We start from the raw sequence: 12,055 nt of genomic DNA, 5'->3' as shown, positions 1-12,055 counted from the left end.
TTTAACCCCTGAGCACGCCTCGCTTCTCTCTCTATTCAGTTTCTCACTCCGCGGCCACACCCCCGAGAACGACGCCACACCTCGCCGCTCGTCTCGTAAACGTGCACAAAAATCATCGAGCTGCAGCACTGCATTAATTAACCTCTTAAGGCCCAAGCTGTTTGTTTACATGCTTTTTTTTTTATTTCTCTTTGCTATTTGGGCTTATTGGACCCTAATTAGAATAAAAACTAAGAATCATCTTGTTATATGATGTATTTAGTCCATAAGTACACAAACGTGTACTTCATGTGTAGTGACATGCTAATTCTTATTTTTACACTTTTTTTTTCCAAATTCAATTGTTTGTTATACTCTTCTGACACCACCAGATGGCAGTATAAGTGTCCACATAAGCGGCCATAAGTCCCCAATTCAGTAGTGTACACAATTTTGGAAATAAGAGCTAAAAGGTGCTGTCCACGCATGTGGCCACTAAGCCTTTAGAGGTTTTAAGGCTGACAAATCAAACATATTCTAGCATCCAACATCTAGCATCTAACAAGCCAAATACTAGAGTCCGTGAACATTGCTCCAAAGTACAAATTTTGGGTTGATTTATAAATACAAAAGTATTAACATGTGGAAAGGCAGTAATACATGATAAAAACAAGGCGGCAGATAAAGAAGGACTACCCCGTATATCCCTTCCTTACCACACAGGGAAAAACCCGCCAGGTGAACAGCTGATATTACTCCCCCTGGCGCTGACGCAAGACAACCCTGTGACTTACGTCCAATATGTGACAGGGGATGAACAAATATAGTACATGACTCGGACTATAGTGGCCATAAACAGTTAGTTTCTACAGCTGGGGTGCCCAAAGAGCAGCACGGGGGCCATCTGTGGTCCGTGACTTGTTTGTCATTGGCCCTAGGCAAGGTGCAAAACGTGCAGAAATTGGGAATACAGCAAAAAGTACAATGAGAAAAGAAAAAAACATATATATATATATATATATATATATATATATATATATATATATATATATATATATATATATATGTCTTAATAAGGTTATCCAAAAAATAGTGCTCGATACCGTAGTAGAGCGCAATATATGTATGTGTGGGGAAAAAAATCACAAGACTACTTCATCTCATCTGTAAGAGATGAAGTAGTCTTGTGATTTTTTTCCCCACACATATATATATATATATATATATACATATATATATATATATATATATATATATATGTATATATGTATATATGTATATATGTATATATATATATATATATATGTATATGTGTATATATTAGAGATTAGAGATAATGGCTTTTTTGCCAATATTCGATATTCCGATATTGTCCAACTCTTAATTACCGATTCCGATATCAACCGATACCGATATATACGGTCGTGAAATTAACACATTATTATGCCTAATTTTGGTTGTGATGCCCCGCTGGATGCATTAAACAATGTAACAAGGTTTTCCAAAATAAATCAACTCAAGTTATGGAGAAAAATGCCAACATGGCACTGCCATATTTATTATTGAAGTTACAAAGTGCATTATTTTTTTTTAACATGACTCAAAACAGCAGCTTGGAATTTGGGACATGCTCTCCCTGAGAGAGCATGAGGAGGTTGAGGTGGGCGGGGTTGAGGTGGGGGGTAGGAGGTAGGAGGTAGCAGGGGGTGTATATTGTAGCGTCCCGGAAGAGTTAGTGCTGCAAGGGATTCTGGGTATTTGATCTGTTGTGTTTATGTTGTGTTACGGTGCGGATGTTCTCCCGAAATGTGTTTGTCATTCTTGTTTGGTGTGGGTTCACAGTGTGGCGCATAATTGTAACAGTGTTAAAGTTGTTTATACGGCCATCCTCAGTGTGACCTGGATAGCTGTTGACCAATTATGCATGGCATTCACTTGTGTGTGTGAAAAGCCGTAGATATTATGTGACTGGGCCGGCACGCAAAGGAAGTGCCTTTAAGGTTTATTGGCGCTCTGTACTTCTCCCTACGTCCGTGTACACAGCGGCGTACTAAAAAAGTCATACATTTTACTTTTTGAAACCGATAAGCACTAAAAACTACAACAAAGATGGCGAGGGAGAAACATCCTGAAAGGACGGCCAGAAAGCGGCTTGAAAACTTTCTGTAAAACAAAATCCATGCAACATTTTGAGCAAAGAACCACCTTTACATGTTATGTAGACCAGTGGTTTTCAAACTTTGTTCACCAAGTACCACCATAATGACCAAAAATTAAAATACAGTAGTATAGTAGGTGTAAATATTCATTTAAACAAAACAAAGGTTTTATTAAACAGTCATATTTACTATTTTTAACCACTATAACATTAGTTTGAACAGTAACACTGTGTTTAGATATAGACAATCAAGTCATTATTTGGCATACCTCGAGATGGAGCCCCGGTACCACTGGTAGTACGCGCAGTTTGGGAATCCCTGATGTAGACCACAAGATGTTTTAAATGTAGAAAAAAAATCTGAATATGACCCCTACACAGTTATGCATTTTGTTGCATTCAGCCAGATTCAGTTTTAAGTTCAGTCTTTGAAACCTGGATTTGTTTCCGTGTTGAAGGCACCGGCGTACGCTCCACCGGGACCTTTCTAAAAAAAATCGAAGCTAGCGGAAAAACATTATTTCCCGTGTGTGTATATATAAATTGTTCAGAGTGCTTTTCTGATTTCTGATCAACATTTGCAATAAACACTGTTGCAACTGCAATAACACCCAACGTCCTTACCCCCCCCCTCCGTCGTTTTCGCTTGCGACAAAGAGAGCTAAGAAGCGAAATAGTTGACAGTTGTGGCTGCAAAGAGAGATGACATCGCATCATGGTGGACATTTTCCCGTCTGCCTTGTTACAAATCAATCAATCAATCAATCAATCAATCAATCAATCAATGTTTATTTATATAGCCCTAAATCACAAAAGTCTCAAAGGGCTGCACAAGCCACAACGACATCCTCGGTACAGAGCCCACATAAGGGACGTCGATGTGAATGACTATGAGAAACCTAATACTAAAACGGAAAAATACTCAAATATAATACTAAAACATGATCAGGAAAACACTCAAATATAATACTAAAACATGATCAGGAAAACACTCAAATATAATACTGACAAATGATAAGAAACTCTCAAATATAATACTAAAACATGATAAGAAAACTCTCAAATATAATACTAAAACATGATCAGGAAAACACTCAAATATAATACTAAAACATGATCAGGAAAACATTAAAATATATGATAGGAAAACACTCAAATATAATACTGAAACATGATCGGAAAAACACTCAAATATAATACTAAAACATGATCAGGAACAGATTAAAATATCATACTAAACATGATAGGAAAACACTCAAATATAATACTAAAACATGATAAGAAAACACTCAAATACAATACTAAAACATGATAAGAAAACACTCAAATATAATACTAAAACATGATAAGAAACCACTCAAATATAATACTAAAACATGATAAGAAAACTCAAATATAATACTAAAACATGATAAGAAAACACTCAAATATAATACTAAACATGATCAGGAAAACCCTCAAATATAATACTAAAACATGATAGGAAAACACTCAAATACTAAAACATGACAGGAAAACACTCAAATATAATACTAAAACATGATCGGGAAAACACTCAAATATAATACTAAAACATGATCAGGAACAGATTAAAATATCATACTAAACATGATAGGAAAACACTCAAATATAATACTAAAACATGATAAGAAAACACTCAAATATAATACTAAAACATGATAAGAAAACACTCAAATATAATACCAAAACATGATAAGAAAACACTCAAATATAATACTAAAACATGATAAGAAAACTCAAATATAATACTAAAACATGATAAGAAAACACTCAAATATAATACTAAACATGATCAGGAAAACCCTCAAATATAATACTAAAACATGATAGGAAAACACTCAAATACTAAAACATGACAGGAAAACACTCAAATATAATACTAAAACATAATAGGAAAACATTCAAATATAATACTAAAACATGACAGGAAACCCTTTAAATATAATACTAAAACATGATCGGAAAACAAATCATTAAAAAAAAAAAAATCTAAATTAAGTCGTAAAAATGTATGCATTTCTTCAAGGTTGGCAGGTCTATTATGGATGTACACATTACCCACAATTCCATACTGCTGTACTATGACTACTTCTTTTTAACCATTTATCGTACTTTAGCTAACCATTCCTTCTTCCTCCCTCACATTTATCTTTTTAACACAACCAAACTGATCCTCTAACAGCTATTTGACTCTCTTTTCTTGAAAACTGTGTAAACAATCCATTGGGTGTATCCTTGTTGTTTAATTCATGGACCATAATTTGGTTTGATTTCTACTAATTCCTTCTACTTTCTATGAAAACTATTTTACCATTTTTTTTTAATTTTACCTATCATTCACAATCCTTATGTAAGACAAGAAAATCAATGTTTTTAATTTTTTTTGATGCATTCTAAGTCGTAAAATTCACAAGTACCAGCAGCTAATGGGAGTACTTTTTTGCTCCCATAAAGCCCCCTGAAAAATCATCCAAAAACGCCAACAATACTCTATTTACATCTCATGATCTGAATATTAACCGAGTATTAGCAATATTGTTATTATAATCGCTAACGCAGACAGACTATTTATACATACATGACATATTGAGCTGCTGCATCACCTCTGAGTTGGCAAAAGTCAATTCTAGATTATAAATCATGCCTGCATCTAAATGGGAATATATACACATCATATCAGTCGGCATCCCAGTGAGAGCAGACATTGTACAGTAAGTGATTGTTTAATATATCCGTTGTTTGTATTTCTTGTTCAGTACTTAGCAATACTTTGTGCTTTACTAAGTATCTGCACTGCAAAAAGTCAGTGTTCAAAGACAAGAAGAAAAAAATACAAAAATTAGGGGTATTTTATTTGAACTAACTAAGCAAAATGATCTGCAAATAGAACAGGAAAATTCGGCTTGTCAAGACTTTCCAAAACAAGTCAAACTAGTCCTAAGTGTCCCAATACTTTTGTCCAGTTCTTGTCCTAAGTATCCCAATACTTTTGTCAAGTTGTAGTCCTAAGTGTCCCAATACTTTTGTCCAGTGTAGTTTCCCAATACTTTTGTCCAGTGGTAGTCCGAAGTGTCCCAATACTTTTGTCCAGTTTGAGTCCTAAGTGTCCCAATACTTTTGTCCAGTTTTCGTCCTTAGTGTCCCAATACTTTTGTCAAGTGTTAGTCCCAAGTGTCCCAATACTTTTGTCCAGTTTTAGTCCTAAGTGTCCCAATGCTTATGTCCTCAATGAACCCAAAAACACCTTAAAATAAGTATATTCTCACTTAAAACAAGTGCACTTTTCTTGGTAGAAAACAAAAATTTGACCTTTATGCTCAATATGTTGAAGAATATTCTTAAATGAAGTAAATGCTAGTGCCATTATCTTGACATAATGATATGCGCTCGGCATCATGATTTTTTTCTTCATGCTTGAAGTAAGAAATTATTACTTTAAAAAAAGTCGTTTTATACTTGTGAGTGTTAATGACACAGTTTTGCATCAGTTGATATTCTAGTTTCAAGCATGTTTTACTCAATATAGGTCAGGGGTCGGCAACCTTTACCAGTCAAAGAGCCATTTTGACCAGTTTCACAAATTAAAGAAAACAATGGGAGCCACAAAAATCTTTTAGCGCCCACTACAACCAGCGTGCCGACCCAGCCACAAGCTGTATGGGGCTTCTGCTTGCACCCGTAAGTGACAGCAAAGCATACTTGGTCAACAACCACACAGGTAACACTGACTGTGGCGGTATAAAAAACTTCAACACTCTTACTAATAATGCGCCACACTGTGAACCCACACCAAACAAGAATGACAAACACATTTCGGGAGAACATCTGCAGCGTAACACAACATAAACACAACAGAACAAATACCCAGAATCCCATGCAGCCCTAAATCTTCCGGGCTACATTATACACCCCCGCTACCAAACCCCGCCCACCTCAACCGACGCACAGAGGGGGCGGGGGTTGATGTGTGAGGGAGCAGGGTTGGGGTGGGGGCGGGGTTTGGTGGTAGCAGGGGTGTATAATGTAGCCCGGAAGAGTCAGGGCTGCATGGGATTCTGGGTATTAGTTCTGTTGTGTTTATGTTGTGTTAAGGTGCAGATGTTCTCCTGAAATGTGTTTGTCATTCTTGTTTGGTTTTGGTTCAAAGTGTGGCGCATTATTAGTAAGAGTGTTAAAGTTGTTTTATATGGCCACCGTCAGTGTAACCTGTGTGGCTGTTGACCAAGTATGCCTTGCTGTCACTTACGTGTGCAAGCAGAAGATGCATATAACAAGAGGCTGGGCTGGCACGCTGTTTATACAGATTGTAGAGGGCGCTAAATGCTGTACCATCATGGCACGCCCTTATTATTATTGTAAGGGTGAAAACCGGAGAATATTAATCCCGGAAGTTTTCTGCGAGAGACACTGAAATCCGGAAGTCCACCGGGAAAATCGGGGGGGTCGGCAAGTATGCAGCTGAGCCGCATCAGAGTGATCAAAGAGCCGCGGGTTGCCGACCCCTAATATAGGTCATAAATCCTCAGCAACAAGCTGTAATATCTTACTAAGATCATTTAGGACCAAAACCCTTAAAACAAGTAAAACACTAACATAAAATCTGTTTAATGAGAAGAATAATTATCTTATCAGTCAGAAAATATGCAAATATCACCCTTATTTGAGATATTTAATCCTACTTAGATATCAGTTTTTGCAGTGTGTGTGCGCTTGTCTTACATAAGGATTGTGGATGATCGACAAAATTCCCCAAAAAACTGCAGTTTTCTTTTAATGGTGATCCAATTCAACGGAACCAAGATACAGACTACAACCATAATGAATGACTTAGAAACCCTTTTCTAAATAGAGTTCTGGAGCACAAAAACACATTGTTACATTTGCATGTTGTTCCTAGTATCATACTTGCCAACCCTCCCGGATTTTCCGGGAGACTCCCGAAATTCAGCACCTCTCCCGAAAACCTCCCGGGACAAATTTTCTCCCGAAAATCTCCCGAAATTCAGGCGGAGCTGGAAGCCATGCCCCCTCCAGCTCCATGCGGACCTGAGTGACGTGTCAACAGCCTGTATTCACGTCCGCTTTCCCACAACACACGTTATAACTGTAGAATGATGGAGGGCGAGTTCTTGGTTTCTTATGTGGGTTTATTGTTAGGCAGTTTCATTAACGTCCTCCTAGCGCGGTAACAACACACAACAACAGCAGTCATGTTTTTTTCTACCGTAAAGCAGTTCGTCTGCCGTAAACAGCAATGTTGTTGTAATATATTGAGTTGGAGGCAATAACCAGGCGAGGTGATGAAGTACGTCTCTTTACTGTAGACTTCAGAACAGACTCACACACTTGACGTCAGGTGCGCAACACCACGTAAATCGTTGGCCAACCAAAAAGTAACCCCAGTACGCTATAGCCAACATTCACCAGGAGATGGCAACAGACAAACATAGATCACTCTATTACATTCCTCCCCTTTTAGAAATGGAGAAGTTCCTCAAAATAAATAAACAACCCAACCAAAAAATGCAGCAGCTCAATTAAAAAACTGTACTTAAGCCACATTCTTTTTTTTTTTTTTTTAGTACTGAACTCTTATATTTGTACACCTTTAAAACAGATTTTTGTACTGTCTTCAGAGATTCAGTTTTTTTGGTGGTACTCGAAACCTTTCTGGGTACCTGCGAAAGGGTGTTCAGCATGGTTAGAAAAATAGTGACAGAGAATAGAACAAGGATGGACAATTCAACCCTTAACTCAACAATGAGTAGATGAGTGTTACGTGTGTGTATATGTGTAAATAAATGAACACTGAAATTCAAGTATCTCTTTTATTTATATATATATATATATATATATATATATATATATATATATATATATATATATATATATATATATAAATAATAAAATAATTATATATATAGCTAGAATTCACTGAAAGTCAAGTATTTCTTATATATATATATATATATATATATATATATATATATATATATATATGAAATACTTGACTTGGTGAATTCTAGCTGTAAATATACTCCTCCCCTCTTAGCCACGCCCCCGCCCCACCCCAACCACGGCCCCCACCCCCCACCTCCCGAAATCAGAGGTCTCAAGGTTGGCAAGTATGCATAGTATTGTCTTTAGAACAGTGGTTCTTAACCTTGTTGGAGGTACCGAACCCCACCAGTTTCATATGCGCATTCACCGAACCCTTCTAAATTATTTTTTTTCAAATTCAAGACAAAGTTATATGTTTTTGGTAACACTTTAGTATGGGGAACATATTCTAAATAACAAAGACTTAATTTAGAGTTATTTGGTTAGGGTTAGAGGGTTAGGGTTATAATAAGGCCATGCCGAATAATGCATTAATAAGTACTTAATAATGACTAGTTAAGAGAAAATATGTTACTAATTTGCATGTTAACAAGCAACTAATATATGGTGAATATGTTCCCCATACTAAAGTGTTACCATGTTTTATTACTGGTGCACAAAATGCATGAACATCACCTTGTTCAAAGAACAAAACCAACACAGTGCATAAACTCACAACAAATTACACACCTGCAAATCAGTCTTGACTTCTGCTGTTGCCGTATCCGTAATACGCCGATAGGGAGAAGTTTTTATTTACACGATGAGTCGGGTGTGTGTCTTGACCTCCACCGAACCCCTGAGCCCGACTCACCGAACCCCTAGGGTTTGATCAAACCCAGGTTAAGAACCACTGCTTTAGAAGTACACTAGCGAAACCACCTTGATGGTTCCACTTCAGGACTGATTTCCACACACTATCAGTTTAAAGGATGCACGATTTTAGATCCCTAACCTTCGAGGTGTTTTGTTATTGCAAGAAAAATGTTTCTTCGAAGGGAGTTGTTGGACAGAGAGGACACTTAAAAAGTCATCTAGAAATGGTCTCTGCAAATGAGAATGCAGATGCAATTTTGGAAAAATGGGATGTGGTAATAATTTGTATTGGAGAAAAAGGCAGATCGATGAGGCTCCAGCTCGATTGCCTGGAATGAAAGAATGTGAAAGATGGTTGGATTGACTCTCCATTACAGTTAATCGTGAGAACTGATTCATTACATGGGTGAACTGCAATTTCTCATAGACTAGCTGAGCTCAGCTTAAATATGTCAATAAACCAGTGTGTGTTTTTAAAAATGATTATTTAGTGACTGTGTACAATAAAATAATGCATCCCAACACAGTATAGACTATGGAACACGTCGGACTGACTACAATCCGGGATCACAAAACGTGGTGCAGTTATTGCAAATATCATTTAGTGTATTGCTATTTTTAGTGTAGATTTGAAAATGGCAGTACAGTGGAAACATTGGTTTACAAACTGAATGGGTTCTTGGACATGGCTCGTTAATATAAAAGTTTATATAGTGAAGCACATTTCTCCATAAGGAACAACGTAAATATGAATAATGGGTTCTAGTCTTGACAAAATCCATATTTTAGTAAAGGTTTGCAGACTTTGAACGCAATATAAAAGTGCTAAACAAACAAACATAACAAGGGGGTGATGGATCAGCTTTCTATTTATTCACAAAGTCATAATAAAAAGCTGAACCGTGTTGTATGCGCTGCTCTGCCAGCATGCACACACACACAGAAAGTCCCTTTGGTGTCCTCACAAACTATCAGAAATCACAAACATCCTTAAAACATTTTTTTAAAAGTCAACAGGAAATGATGAGAAAGGAACAGACAAAGAGAGGAGGGTGTATGTGTGTGTGTGAGTGTGTGTGTGTGTGTGTGTGTGTGTGTGTGTGTGTGTGTGTGTGTGTGTGTAATGTCAGTGGCCATCGTTTTAAAAACCTTGGCTCCAGTAATAAATAATATTACTTAATTGATAACGTTTACAGCAAATTCCAGTTAATAATTGTAAAAAATCAAATGTTGGGGGTTTATGAAAATTAAACATGGGGATAAATTAAGAAATGTTGTATAAGTGACAATTTAAGGTATATTGTCACATATTGATAAGTATCTGTTTCTCACCTTGTTAAATCAGGTTTGATTTATTACTGTGATACATCAATACTGTCTAACATTATTTCATGAACAAAGAAATGTATATGGAACATATAATAGAAAAGTAAACTGAGCACATTTGTTATTTTAGAAGTGAGTATCACACCCTGGTGTTATTCAATACCCATAAAGTAGCCCTTAGTTTCTAAAAGGTTTGCCACCCTAAATTGTGGGATTGCGAGTGTAATGTTTGTCTCTATGTGCACATTTGGTACTTTTAGACCAGATTTATTTTAGAAATGATTGTTCTATTGTATGTCTGTTAATAGTTCTGCACGATATGGACAAAAATATATATCTCGATATAGGTCATTTTTTTTACCTACATAAATTTTTTTGTCCTGATAATGATCGGGTAAAAGCATTGAAACATACTATTTTTAAAAAGTATTGTTAGTGAATCGTATCATAACCCATGTATCTAGATCAGTTTCATATGCGCATTCACCGAACCCTTCTTTAGTGAAAAATACAATGTTTTTTTTTTTCAAATTCAAGACAAAGTTATATGTTTTTGGTAACACTTTAGTATGAGGAACATATTCTAAGTAATAAAGACTTAATTTAGAGTTATTTGGTTAGGGTTAGGGTTAGAGGATTACAGCCAGGGTTAGAGGGTTAGGGTTATAATAAGGCCATGCCGAATAAGGCATTAATAAGTACTTAATAATGACTAGTTAAGAGCCAATATGTTACTAATTTGCATGTTAATAAGCAACTAATTAATGGTGAATATGTTCCCCATACTAAAGTGTTACCATGTTTTTTTTACTGGTGCAGAAAATGAACCGTGCATGAACATCACCTTGTTCAAAGAACAAAACCAACACAGTGCATAGACTCACAACAAATTACACACCTGCAAACCAGTCAGCTGTTGCCGTATCCGTAATACGCCGATAGGGAGAAGTTTGTATTTACACGATGAGTCGGGTGTGTCTTGACCTCCGCCGAACCCCTGAGGCCGACTCACCGAACCCCTAGGGTTCGGTCGAACCCAGGTTAAGAACCACTGATCTAGATGCATATGTGAGCGCTATTGAAGGTCGAGATGCACACCCCTAATATGTGTGTATGTATATTGTTGGAGGCAGATATTTACATATATCCGAATTTAAGTGTTACTTCTTTTTATTTTTATGTGTGCTTAACCTTGAATGAGGAATGTTAGAGAGAGATAATGGACATTTGTTTTGGCTAGAGAGAGAGGACTGCCAGGGACTTAAGAGGGGAGAGGGTGTTTCGGGGGAGACAGACGATCTTAGGGGCGCATTTGAATGTTCTATGCTGGACTGGTCTGAATGTATATCTGCAAAGCTTTGCAAATATATTACAAAATACCTATTCTGTCTCTGGTGGTTTTTCAACTCAGCTTTAAGTGTCGTAAAGAGCTTGGGAGCGACTTGTGACTTGAATTCCCTGGGAGGAACAACTGGTCCAAAACGCAACAATATACTGTATACATCTATATCTATCTATATAGATATACTTATGTCTGTATATATATATATATATATATATATATATATATATATATATATATATATATATATATATATATATATATATATATATATATATATATATGCATATATACACACACCTTCTCATTCAATGCGTTTTGTTTATTTTCATGACTATTTACATTGTAGATTGTCACTGAAGGCATCAAAACTATGAATGAACACATGTGGAGTTATGTACTTAACCAAAAAAAGGTGAAATAACCGAAACATGTTTTATATTCTAGTTTCTTCAAAATAGCCACCCTTTGCTCTGATTAGTTCTTTGCACACTCTTGGCATTCTCTCGATGAGCTTCAGGAGGTAGTCACCT

General features: G+C 36.4%; 1 protein-coding gene across 3 annotated transcripts in view; it reads left to right on the top strand.

The window, feature by feature from the left end:
• Window positions 1-12,055, top strand: part of pard3bb (par-3 family cell polarity regulator beta b) — a 432,163-nt gene that overhangs the window by 130,722 nt on the left and 289,386 nt on the right. The gene's annotated exons all lie outside the window — the stretch shown is intronic.

Source organism: Nerophis lumbriciformis, linkage group LG31, assembly GCF_033978685.3.
Source record: "Nerophis lumbriciformis linkage group LG31, RoL_Nlum_v2.1, whole genome shotgun sequence".
In the NCBI taxonomy this organism is placed as follows: Eukaryota; Metazoa; Chordata; class Actinopteri; order Syngnathiformes; family Syngnathidae; genus Nerophis; species Nerophis lumbriciformis.
Note: the sequence above shows the minus strand (reverse complement) of the source record. Positions and strands in the feature narration are given on the sequence as shown.